The 13,946-nt window shown below is 40.6% G+C and overlaps 1 protein-coding gene across 4 annotated transcripts in view; it reads left to right on the top strand.

Moving 5' to 3' along the window:
* Positions 1-13,946, top strand: part of MEIS2 (Meis homeobox 2) — a 170,658-nt gene that overhangs the window by 149,833 nt on the left and 6,879 nt on the right. The gene's annotated exons all lie outside the window — the stretch shown is intronic.

The raw sequence follows: 13,946 nt of genomic DNA, 5'->3' as shown, positions 1-13,946 counted from the left end.
ATGCTAAAAATTTTGTGGATGATAATATAGTCACATTGGAAAGACTGGATGTAACAACTGGGGAAGAATCAAGAAAAGGAAATGGAAACTAATTCCCCTTTATTAGTTCATCTGGCTTTTACAGAAACAAGTATTTTGATGCTTTGGTCAATGCATGTTTGCATTTTTTGCTTTTATTATTCTTTTTTAAGCTTTGTCATGCTAAAAGATTACAGGTATAATGCTATATTTGATTTCTAAAATAGTTACATATTATAGGGATTTTTACTATCAAATAAAAAGTGTGTACTATTTTTACAAATTTACACATGCTATTGATAATTTTAATTATTCAAAGGGAAAAACAAAAATTAACTTTCCCTTTTCTGACTGCTGGCTTATCTTTTTATGTTTTCCTCAGTTTGGACCTTGAATTAGAATGAAAAGACTGTTCTTATTTTTATTTGTAGTGACTTGTTCCTAAAATTTATTTTTAAATTCTTATGTACACAAGCATATTGCTCAACTATTTAGCTTGAAGATACCGCAGGCTAATTTGGGGCATTTTTCCCTCATTTCACAAACTTTTTTGTTTTACATCATGTTTCTATTGAGCTTAAATTTTTTATTTCTTTCAAAGAACTGGAACTCATACAGATATGGTGATAAACAGACAGTAACATGTCCCCGAGTGACCCACAACCTTCAACAGAAAATTCGCCTGGCCTTAGTGTATCTCTCTAGAGGCCAGCAAAATCTTGCCATACCTCAGCTGTAGCAAGCTTTACACAAAAGAGGCAAATGGGGTAGAGGGAGTGTTATACTCAATGGCTCATTGGCTAGAAGATTCACTTCCTAAATAGGATATATGCTTGCAAGTCTTCTCTTGGCTTTGATTTGAATCAATGTCTTAAGTGTTCCAAGTGAGTTGAATTTCCCAATCAATGGGCTATTGAATATAACGCTCCATTTTTACTCTTCTTTGTTATGATGCCTTTCTTGTTCTTCTGACTGCCAATTCTGTTATGTATGTAACGACTAGTCATTAGTGCAGAATTAAGTAAGAACAAGGGCTTGACTGTACAGCCTGTCGGTTAGGGTTCCAACTTAAGATGTGTAAAAGTTAAGTTCTGATTAATTACAATGACTATAATTACTTACTTAAGGTGGAACATCTTCAGAATGAGAACTGAAAGAGCTTTGCTTAATGTGCTAAATGTGCTAGTGATTCAGATATTCTTTTAGGATGTGAGCCCTATCTATGCTCAAGACTTTGTTCCAAATCAAGGCAGGCGAAACTTGATCTCCTGCCTTCCAGATAAATATTCAAATAATTATGGTGCTGGCTATAAAGAAAAGTGAATTTTATCTGTATGGTTATAAGAAAGAACAGACCTCTTAGATGTCTCTCATTAAAAGGTCCATAGGAGTGGACATAAGCGTTTTCCTCTTAACTCAGAGACAGAGCTTGATAATGGCATGAAGTAACTAGCTGTTACAATACATATATATGCAGCACCAAAAATGTTAATATGAGTGGATGTTAAAAAGTAGAAATCTACCTAACAAATTCAGGTACTTTCAGCATACAGCAAAGGGGTTCTTTTAGAAAAAGTTAGTTAGGTAGCTAAGCATCTTCCAACAATTCCTGGAACATCTAACTAGAGGCAGTCTCCTTGGTAGCAGATCTCCTACAAATTAGACACCAAAGTGTCCAGGGTCCTTTTGCTAATATTGCCTTCTAAATCTGAATTTCAGTGAACATTAAGACTAGCTTTACAGGTCTTATGATGATTTTGGTAATAGGACTAGGTCATTTTGAAAATTTTCCTTATGCGTCCAAGTGTTTTACTAGATCAGGCTAAAGCAGTCAAAATACCGGTGGATTCAGCTCTGCAGTTACCTCTTTATGGGCTCAATTGCAGGTTTCTACACATATTTTTAGATGCTTTCACCCCTACACAGTGTAAGAACAATTAGTGAAGTCCTACTGAAAATTAAGACTCAACACTGTATCAGTCAGAACAGTCAATTCAGTTAATACTGAAATCCATCAGCAACCAGTTATTAGAATTATGTAAGATCACACACATAGTTTCCAAACTGCTCTCAAACAGAAAGATAAATATTAGATAGGTTATATAGATTGGCTTTCATTTCGTAACAGATATCTTAATTGTATGCGAACTATGGGATAGTGGAACACAATGCAGAACTGGCTAGTTTTCACTGAAGAAATGCGTGTTCAGTTTCGAGCTCCTTTTTGTATGATTTAATTTTCACATGAGACATTTAAGCTCCAATGACTACATTAAGAAATACTTCTCTATCTATCTGTAATTTAACAGGAAAAAAAAAAGTCCCCTCTTTAGCTAGGGAACCTGAACATGGCTCCCATAATGCTCTGCCCTGTCTGTAAGGCAGTTCAGTTCTGAAATCCATAGGAATTCACCCAAGGACTTCAGAAAGCACAAACCTTCTCGGTTTCAATCCTTAACTTGTTCAGAAGAATAGAAACAACAGAGAGGTGTGCAACATTCACCTGTATGTGCTCCATCATAGCATATCTGGCCACCCAAGACCCCTATGGAGCACCAGTGAGCTCTACTGCTGACTTGCCAGCTTTGCAGTTATCTCTGGTGAGCCAGCAAGGTGGATGGAGGAGCAAGGGCTGAGTCCTGGGGGAGATGAGGCACTGGTCAGAAAAGTATAGGAACCTTGGGTATGGAGTGTAGGCAGCACAGACCTATCCACAGTGGTTTTTGATTTTCCATTCCCTGATTCTAGCCCAGTTTGGCTTATGGTAATTAAGACAGGGCACATGATAGCCATTCATATACTAACAAATTCTCCATAATGTTCTTAAAGCATTTTCCCCTGATTTCTATGGGATATAGAGAGCACATGGGATGAGACACAGTAAAGAATTTATCATCATGACACTGGGAAGATTTGTATAATTACCTCTTCATTTTAGCACACTTTAATAATACAGTTTAAATAATACCATCCTATACCTAAGCTCATACTTCAGTCATAGCACAGCATGGCATGGCAAAGCTGGCAGTCTCACCTGTGACTGCAGTGTTAATATATCTTTAGCTACTAAACTGTCAGACCCTTTGGTTTGATAAAGTCTTGCCACCAGTATTGGATTAATCAGACAGGAAAAAAAATAACATGATTCTGTATCTACAGAGAGAAAGATTAACAAGAGCTGAATCTGCAATAACCAAACAGTGCAAAGAGTAAAACACAAGGGATCACCATGTAGGTACAACTTACTGAGAGGTGATTAAATTATCCATGTATAACATAGGGGTGTGTGTATGTGTTTATACATAGTGTATTATTTATGTCTATTACTTCTAATTGCCTAACTAGTTCTCTTTCCTCTCACGTATACTTTAGTACCCACGAACCAGAGCAAGATGTCTACAGCTAAATATCTGCCAATTATTATGGACTTTTGCTTAATATTCTATTGTTCCACTGACAGCACATTTTTTAATATATCATTTTATACTATCCTGTACATCATCATTCCCCTGCCTCCCTTAGGGCCTTGGCTGTAATAGTTCTTATTTATTTCCACAAGCTAACATATATGCAAAATATCCTGTACTCATGATGTCGCCCCCACCACCCTCACCTCTTCCGATCTTTGTTTTTATAAGTCTTCTTCTCTGTTTTTAAAGTTACAGCATAAAGAAGTGTGAACACAGCATGTGCGTAGCCACATACCAGGGTCATACTCAGCTTGCTGCATGCTTCCCATCCCCATCTATAAACACGCAAGATTTTGCTCTGCAGCTCAGCAACGTTGTAGTGCAGCCTCTTCTTGTGGCCTGTAGGTTTGTTTGGGGTTTTTTTGGTTAATAAATTTGAAAACAATCAGAAAGAAAATAAACCGGCAGAGAAAACTCCCTGATTATTTCTATGGGAGAGGTAGGAATTTAACACCCAGCACAGTGTACTGATCACTTCATAGAATCTGCTGACCTCAACAGCTTTCAATTCTAAAAGAACTGAACAGAACATGTACTCTTGGCTCACCCTGTCACAGTCTGATTAGTTGCATCAAATCCTGCTGCCTACTAAATACTTTCTTCCAAAATGTGTTTTGGGTAGAATCGGTAACAGAATAAGCTTGAGGTGGCTACAATTGCATCACTGTCTCTGAAATAGAAGCAGTATGTCTCAAATCAGTAGTTCTCAAACTTTCAGTAGTGCATTTCCATAAATTTATTTTGGCTGTTTTTTCTTAAAAGCAGGATACTCAGATCCAGTTTCCTGAGGTCCACTGGTTGTCAGAGAGAAAAATACGTATTTCCTAGCCTATTTTTTTTCCTTCAGATTTTAATAACAATGAAAAAGTGTACAAGCTTCATGGTCAAGACAGGACAGTGGGTAGAAAAAAACATTATCTTAAGGCAGAATTTGCTGTCAAGAAAAGTGGAACATTCCTTCTGAACTCACGAACTGGTAGTGCATGTGCAGGTTGGTTGTAGATGGTTGCTACAATAAGGCTTCTTTCATACAGGTGTGTTTATGCCCCAGGCTTGCTGGCCACAGTCCATTCCATTTACAGAAGCTGAATTAAACAATAACTACCGCATTGCAAAAAGAAGAAGGAAAAAAAAAGGTGAGCGTCAAAGGAGATGCCTGAGAGCTTTGTTAGGGCCAAGAAAAACCCTGTTGCAGTTGTCAGAGCTTGTTGATGTTGCAGAGAACGGCACTTTTTTTTTTCTACTGGATTTTGTGGTTCTGCCTTAGGAAAGAAAGTAAAATAGAACGGAAGAACAAAGTCCTACTCTATAAATCAGCAGCTGCTCCTTGCCAGATCAAAGGAGTGACATTTTTGCTCCTGGACTACTTGTCCACTTTAGGTGCTTGACAGACAGCTAACAGCTGGCCTGTTACATAGCATAGGAGAGTTGGGCTACATCTTCTTCAGAGCAGATGACAAGCTAATCAGAGATATCCATAGCACAGGACATGCAAGTGCACCTTGATCTCTTCAAACATATCCAGTACATAATTGCTAAACACCTTTATGCATTTTTGGCAAGTTGCTACTTAGGCAGTTTCCATCGAAAAGTAAGAAGGAGAATTAATACCTTAATCTAATTTGATCAGGGAAGCTAAATAGATGTTAAATTTGTTGATAACTCTCCTTTTCAGGTCAATGTAGAATTGGCTAAAAAAAGCCAGTGCGAAACAGTTAAAAATACATTGACTCACTTCAATGTAGTATTATTAAATTGTATTTAAGAAAAAAAAAAGTTCCCTAAAATTAGGCTTCTCAATTCCCATGTTAGAAGCTGGATAAGCTGATTGTGTTTTCAAAACCGCAGGATCTTCATTAGTTTTGAAAGTCTCATCTTCTGATAGATTACATGATAAATTAACACATTTTAAAGTTCATATGTTAGTTAAGATTTTATAGGAGGTCTGGTATCTGCCTTTAACATGGATGCCTGAGTGCCAGCAAATCAAAGTGCATGCCAAATTAGCTAAAATTGCATTTAGCATCTCCGCAAGATGTATGTATACAAACCTGGAATTTTAATGTCAGTAGTAAAAATTTCAAAGTAATTCAGTTTCTAGTTGATTCCCATCTGCAATAAATCAAGTACAGGATGAGGTTATATACTACAACTTATGTCTACTGACTTTGTATTTTATCTTTAAGATATGAATAGCTGAGGAAATATGTCTGTTTGTCTCCTCCCTTCTTTCAGGTATCTTTAAAAGATCATTTTTATGGTGCATGATAAATAACTGTGTATGAATGGCATTCTTAAAAAGTAACAGACATTGCTTAAGAAATCATGACCTGCTGGAATGTTTTGTTACGTGGCTTCGGGTGTGATTACATTCACTGAATGGTGTTTATTATCAGTTGGAATTCCAAGGGCTATAAAGGATGCTATTTTTCCACCAAAGTTAAGGGATTTGGAAACAAAATCTGTGCCTATCGCTTTGTGCACGTGTAGTGGGAATTCCACATTAAGCTTCACGCTAACAGATTTATTCTTGCGACCGGCTCTCGCTCCCTGCGCGGCTTCACGGCGCACTCGCTGTCCATGACGGCGTGATCCCCTTCCCCTTACGCGTTTCCACCAAGCGATGAACGCAGCTCACTCACAGAGCCAACTCCCGTTTTGGGTACACAACCCTCGCCACAGCAGGGCGGCACCCAGAGAAATCCTCTCCGTCCCTGCGGTGCGCACACCCACCCCACGCACCCGCTGCCTGCAGACAGCCAGACCACAGCCCGGCACTGCCGCCATGCAGACCGCCCCAGACCGCCCTGCACCAGCCCAGACCGGTCCGGGCCGGTCCCCGCCCAGTCCCCGCCCCCAGGAGAACGCTCCACCCTGCCTATTGGGCATCTGCCCAAGCCCCGCCCCTGCCGGGCGCAGGCCCCGCCCCCAAGCGCCCCGGAAGTGGTGCTCCGGCTCCCCCTCCTGGCCCGGCGGTACAGCAATGGCGGGAGGGCTCTGTGCCAGGCCTGCGGGCCGCCGGCCGGACCAGCTTGCAGCCGGAGACAGTGTCTGGTCTTCTACCAAGATTACTAAATACCGGCCTTGAGCACGCGTGTGCGCTGCCTATGGCCCTGGTGGCTGGGGGGCGGCGGCAGAGGAGGCGCCGGCCTGCAGGCCGCGAGGGACCCGGGAGGGCTGCGGCGTCCCAGCGCCAAGGCGGCAGCGTGGGGCGTGAAGTTGCGAGCGAGCCCTGTCATTTCTCAGGACTCGCTCCTCCGTCTGCCTGCCATTGTATGGAAAAGGTGGTGTTGTCTTGCCACCGAACCCCAAGGCCAGATACCAATATGGTCCATGTGTACAAACACCTGACGTAGGGAATAAACAAGCGTAGCTCCCCATCGTTTGCAGTTTCAGTGTACGTGCTACCCTGTGAAACACATCAGATTCTTGGCAGAAGCCAAAACCGTTTTCCTGTGCTCCAAAAAGGTAACCTGGTAACCAAGAGTTACGTGTTTAAAGATACATATTTTCTCTGAGGTGAATAGATGCCAGCATTGCCAATTCTCATGATTTTATCACAAGGCTCAAGTTATTTCATGTTTAACTTAAAGTCTCAGCTCCAGGAGACAATGATTATGTGAGAATGTTTTTGAGTAAGTTTCTAGATTTTGTGACTGAGGAGAACAGCTTAAAAAATGTGACATAACAACTCAAAACACCCAAAAGTACATACAAAGAATGCTATTTAAATTTCTGATTTTTTAAGATGGTCTCATGGTTACAGGATGGGCAGCTTCATGATTTTTGAGCAATTGGCAACTCCAAATGGCATAAGGTATCTTTAGAAGGGCCAACATAAACATACAAGATGTGGCAGAGATCTTCGGGACTGTTAGTACCTGCCTCAGGCTATTTTAGGCATCTAGTTTAGATGCTGACTTAGGTCCTTCAAATCACACCTATGAGATATGTGAGATATTTAAATTAGCTTAAGAAAGTCAGTTTAAACACCTCCAGAGCCCCCTCCTTTAACAAGGTTATCCAAACCTATGTAAAATTTTGTCAGGGAATAAACCTGCCAGTCCCTCCCTCTCCCTTTGAAAACCAATCATGTAACTGACTCCATTTCTCAATATTCATGACTTAAGGGAGCCTTTTTTAGATGGCGCATTTCCAAATGACTAACTCTATTTTTTTCTTTTTTTTTTTAACTTTTCTGTAAAGAATGTTGCAAATAAGAGTTGGTAACCAGGTATGGCGTAGATTCAGTGAAGCGTAAACAAGGTTTTTTTTCAACCATATTTGTACACAGACATGCAAAAGGACACCTAAACCTAATTCTGTCAGTTTAGAATACACATTGGAGGGAGAAGTTAAATAAACTAAAATAACTGGATTTCACTTGCTTAGATGAAAGTTTGGGTGATAGACAAAGCTTGTTTCAAACAGGAGATGTATATATATATGCATGTATGTATATATGGATAAATGTGTTTCTGCAAATTTTGTCTTTTCAAATGCATTCTTTCAGACTGCTCTGATATACTCAGGGCTTCTGAAATGATTCTTTCAGACTGTGGAGAAAAAGCTAATTTTCTAGGTTACTTGTGAAAACATCCTTGTGACTTATATGTAACATTTCATTGGTTATTTTTCCTTCAAAATTAGAGATGTTCTTGGGCAACAAAGGATCGGTGTAATATACTCGTGGACTAAACCCTGGCATGTTCATGATCCAAATTCTGAAACAGCATTTAGGCAAGGATTTATTTTCCTATCAAAGGTGAAAGTGTTTGGATTTTTTTAGAATGCATTTTTAGTTTCTTGTTCAGGGAAAAAAAATGAAAGCAGGTGCTTAAACACTATTTATTCATTAAGTTCATCTCCCGTTTACCTGGGATTAATAAGAGCTGAGCTTCTCATCTAGATTTGGCAGGTCTTTGAAAACTCTCTCCAGACAATTACTTTCTCTTTTAGGTACCTAAATAATTTTGAAAGGTTGAACATTTAGATGTCAGACAATGAGCAATTTTAACCCTACATTATTATTGTTATTGTTGCTGCTGCTGCTGCTGCTGTCGTGATTACTTTTAATAGTGCTATGACTAAGTCTGTGACAATGTCCCTTCAGTATCTATATTCTTTCCAAGTGAATGGGCAGAAATGCTTTCTCAGGCTAAAGTCTAATCTGAGGTAAAACTTTCCTTGTCATTAATTCTTTTAGAGAACTGAGAATAAATTCATCTCATACATTTGATTCTTGTAAACTTTTCTTATAAAGAATTGAAAAGCCATTTATATGGTGGCTGATTTGATAAATAAATGCCATATTTTAACACCTCATTTTCTGGGGGGCATATTTTAAGTGGAAATCCAGATTGACGAGCAATACAGCAAAGTTCTGTGTGGCACTAGATGGTTCCATATTGTCCTTCAATTTTTCAAAAGGAGAAATTTATCTGCTGCAGGGGATCAGTTCGATTTTGCATGAGGTCATCTTACAGAAGATAGTAGGTGTATAAACAAGTGATTGGAGTTAAATACCTCTCTCTGCTTGAGTTTTTCAGGTTAGACCCCAGGTTGAGGAGGAATTGTAGTTTCCTAAGCATACGTGCTATTCATCCTCCAGAAACCAGCTGCTTGTGATCCTGCGTACTTGGCAAGAATTTTCCATGATAACCTTAGAGTAAAGCTGGAGATGTTTGTAGTTCTGAGTACCAATCACTACAGCCACTAACAGTTTATTTCAAGAACTAATCTTGTTTAGATTCATTTATGGAGTGGTCATAGCATTTTGAAACACATAGTACGAGCAAAAAAAGACAGTAGAAACAACAAAATATTTTTGGATGTGCCAGACTAAGCGATCTGTATTTGCTGTTTATTCTCTTTTGCACTTTACATAAATACTTCTTTGTAATTTTATCTGAATGTTATTTATCATAAAAATAAAATGTATTATGCAAATGTGACTTTCAAATCATATGATACGACTTGCAATAAAATATGATAAATACATAAAGAAGATTAATTATAGGACTTCCTATAAAATACGGAATACATGTTTATTTTGGATAAAGAAAAACAAGGCTCTATTTGAAGAGATGCAATTAAATGCATCTCTTTAGATTATATTATCATGCTAATTAGCAATGGTAAGAACCAATTAGGACTAAGGCTACCAAATCACCAGACTGCACTGCATATTCACTAGTGCACCTTCACTTCTCTACTGTTTTTTGCTGGAAGCAGATATAAATGCTTCACAAGGAAATAACTTCTTTTAAAAGTCAACATCGTCATGCATTTTGAACCAAATCTTTGCTTGGCTTCCCTAAATTGTCCCACTAAAGTTACCAGAACTACTTGTGTGAGAAGGACAAGATCTTGACTATAGAAAATGTATGTGACTGCTTTAGGTGGTGATTAAAAAATACAGGATACAAAAATACCTTCTTTCATTTCAAAAGCCTATTGTTTGAATAAGTGAGGTTGGTAATCTGTCATTTGCAAAATGCAGGAAGTGAGATTTTCATTAAATGTACTATGTCAGTGACATGTATTTCTCAACATTACACACCTCATTTATCATTCTGGAATGAGGGCCAAGTACCATATGAATGTGGAGCTTGTGAAGGTATCGACTCGCAGCCCTGGAGGCTGATGACCCCTCTTTATCTACACAGCAGGTAAGGCACAAACAGTGGCAATGTGAGCTCTCTGTGCACTCCCCTGCCAGTGTGCCTGACTGCTAATCTGGGGGAACAAAGGAAAGATAGCATATGGATGGCAGATTGTACGGAGCGCCGACGGAGGACTGAGGAAATCTATGTTCGGTGTGTGGCTCTGCCAAAGATCTCTTGTATGACTTTGGCCTTGTCATTTAATCCCCCTCGTCTCACTTCCTTTTTTGCAAACGGGGAAAAGGTGTTTCCTTACCCCCAGGTTTTGCCTAGGAGTCTGCTCAGACTCTTGAGTTCCTTTGGACAAGCTCTGTCCCTTGCAGAGTGTTTGCGGAGCAGGAGGTGAAGAAAGACCCCGAGCTCCACTGGGTCCTCTAAGTGCGGCTATCATCCAAGTAACAGGAATTACTATTAACAAAAGGATAACAAAGAAATCCTTGTCCTGTTGACAGATTTTACTCATCTTTTCAGGCCATTCAATCTTTGGCCTCTGGGTGAAGGGTATGAACAAGGTAAGCAATTAGTGTCAGGAGCAGAGCTGTGAATTCTTTTTTTATAGGGTTCCAAATAATGCTGGAAATAGTGGCACTGGTGTTCTCTTTTTTTTCACCTGTCTTTTAATGCCTCTTGAAGACATTTGTGCCAAAACAACATTACAGGGTTTCTGCAATGCACAAACTGAACTGCTGTGCAAAAGGATGTATTTTGTTTTACTTTGGCCCTACAGATGGCTTCATGAGATATTTTTAAAAGCCCTGGAAAATGTAAAGGCTAGGGCAGGGACTATAGTTTCTATGTATCTATTATGCACTATGCATATTTATGGGGCAGTATACAGAATAAATTATAATCCACAAACACTGCATTCTGTGCTCGTCTACCAATTGTGCTGATGTTTTATGTGATGTAGCTACTGCTAATGAATGTTGCATCTGATTTTTAGCTTGACCTGAACTTTGTGTCTGCTTTGCACCTCCAATTTTGCAAATACAAATCATTCCAAATGTAATTTTTCAGCCATACTTATTGGTGGGTGTAGTTGGTGGCATTTATCACCAGGATTTTTCAGAACAACCATAGGCATGGATTTCCAAAAGGATATGAGTGCCTAAAGGCTTTGTGCTCCTTTGAAATCTGTCTTTCTAAGTATATGGCAGTGTATCTTCTCTTCAGACAAAGTATTGTCTGTCTACAGGACATCATTTGCACCTGCGGTTTTGCACATGTGCAAAATAGCAGAAGACATAGTAAACATAATTAAATCAGAAATCAAAACCAAATGCGAGTTTTCCTAAAGTTTGCTTGACAAATGTGATGATTGTGATCACATTTTTTTTTTCTCTCTAAGATAAAGTTTGGGAAACTCACTATCAGGGCTGCAGGTCCCATCTCCAAAATAGCTAGTGAATCGTCCCAGCAGGTCACACTGAAAAGCTGGAATTATTCATGAAGGTGGAATAAAATAAGGCCAGTTTCTTTGGGAAGTGACGGGCTGAGCGAGGTTAGGTTTTCAATACTAACCCCGAAAGCTTTTCCGCTGTGGCGGCTGTTGAATATCTAGCACTAGTATGGCGCATCCAAATTTGTGCACTCATAAATGCAAAGCGGTTGTCACCCGAAACCTTAGAATTTCCTTAATGTTCTGCCTTGTTGTGCGAACCCATTGGAAAAAAAAAAAAAAAAAACACTTCAGAGGGCACCCATTTCTTACTAATGTAAACTTTCTGAGGAGTATCCAAAGATATGACCTCTGGGTGAACCTTTAACCTTCCCCTTAATTATTTGTTTGAAGACAGTGTCGAGTTCTCCTGCTGAGAGCCCGGGCCCATAATGCCCCGCAGCCCTGGGAGTGAGGGTGTGTTTGCAGGGAAGTGGAAAGGGACATAAATAAGGGGACCACCAGATGTAAATAATAAAAAGTGCTCGGGGTTTAAATAAAAAACGAAAAAGCAATTTGGTTTTCCCGAAGAGTGGCCTGATTGAAGAAAACAGGTTCGTAGGACCAAAAAAAAAAAAAAAAAAAAAACTAAAAGCGGGGGGGGGGGGAGGTTCTGTTGTCTGTGATTTTTTACAGGCCTAAATAAGCGTTCATTCCATTCTTTAAAACCTTGCCATCTGTATACACCATTAGAAGCTCATAGGAGAAGAGAAAACAGTCTTATCAGGCTTTCCTGTTAATCTCTATTGGCCTTAACTTTAGCTGATAAAAGGCGTGCTGGGTAGAGAAGGTTCAGGTCAGACTCCATTTGGTCAGCGTGGCAACGTTACTGGAAAGCAGCTAAGCAAATTAAGTCCTATCGGAGACTTTTGTCTTTGAGGACAGAAGCATGTCTAGAAATCACAGCGCTGAAGGAAGAAGTGCCTTCCCTGCACTGCAGTCATACGGGAATAAACAAGTGCGCTGACTGTGTCTGGGTTTTTATTTTTAATACCTGAAGTCATGACTAATTCTGAGGCAGGATGACATTTCTGACAACTGAATTATACTTTCCTTAAAGAATAAAGAATGTCTCTGGGATGTACACAGAGAGATGCAAAAGAGCCCTTTAGTGGTACTTGTAGCATTTATGCATCTGTCTAATGAAATTTCCCCAACTGAGCTTACCGCAGATGTAATCGAAGATGTACCATCTTTTGTTATCTGATGGAATTTAACCGGGGGGGAGAGAGCACAACAGCGCGCCTTGTAGCGCTTGTGCAACGCAAAGGTTAGCAATTTGCTAAATGAGCTGATGAACTTAGTTTTCAGCTGCTGACTGAAAGACTTCACCGGGTGTTGGATCGGGCCCAGTGGCAATTATTGGAGGCTGTTTTGGATGATGGGCATGTTAGTATTTCTGAAGAGGATTAAACACTAGTCTTCAACTTCATTAGCACTCCTTAAGGGTCACTAGACTAAAGTCTGAACTGTGAAATAGCATACAAAACCTGTGCGTAAGCTCTAAAGTGTTCTCAAACACAAAGAAGGGGGACAAAAACAAGCGTGGCTGGTGAGTGATGGAAAATTGCCCTGCTTTGAAAGCAACTCCGTGCATAAGTAAGTTTTAAAATTATTTTAGTGAGATTAATGTGGCTGGGTGCGCGCCGGTTCGGACCGCCGCGCGCTAAGTTAACGAGAGCTACGCGAACGCTTGATTTTTTTGGCTTGCCGGCCAAATTAAACCCAGGCCCCGTTAGCCAACTGAGCGCCTCGTCCCGGCGTTCAAAAAAAGCCTCGGCAGCCGCTGCGGTACCCGACCGGCGAAAGAAGCTATTCGGGGCCTAATCTTAACCACATGTAGGGCCCCCGCCGGCGCCCGGTTTGCAGCGAGGGCCGAGGTGCCTGGCTTCGCGGCTGGCAGCGGCGCGGGGCAGCGGCGCGGGCGGCCGCCGGGGTCGCCCCCGGCTGGCACTGACCTCCCCGCGACCCCCGGCTTTACGGGCTCCCGCGGCAGAGGAGCAGAAAGTCTTTCTGGGCCAGCACTTATTGCCGCTGCGCTGGTGATAAAACTTCAGACAGCCTAATTGATGGCTTCGCTGACCTAGGGATACCTTGTGAAAGCGCGGCGTGGCGGGGCCTGGTCCTCATTTATGGCCAGCTGCAAGGGTAGCGGAATCCCTACGATGGAGGGGGGGAGAAAAAAAGAAAGAAAGACAAAAAAAAAAAAAAAAAAAAAAAAGGAAAAGAAAAAAAAGTCTCCTAGGCTGTGAACTTTAACCAGGTTCCGAGCTGCTCTGGGAAGTTAAAGAAACAATTGTCTTTTAACACAAGTTTTCATTCCCGTTGACTTGTTCGGAGCCTTCTGGCAAATCC

The sequence above is a fragment of the Rhea pennata genome, chromosome 5 (assembly GCF_028389875.1).
Source record: "Rhea pennata isolate bPtePen1 chromosome 5, bPtePen1.pri, whole genome shotgun sequence".
In the NCBI taxonomy this organism is placed as follows: domain Eukaryota; kingdom Metazoa; phylum Chordata; class Aves; order Rheiformes; family Rheidae; genus Rhea; species Rhea pennata.
Note: the sequence above shows the minus strand (reverse complement) of the source record. Positions and strands in the feature narration are given on the sequence as shown.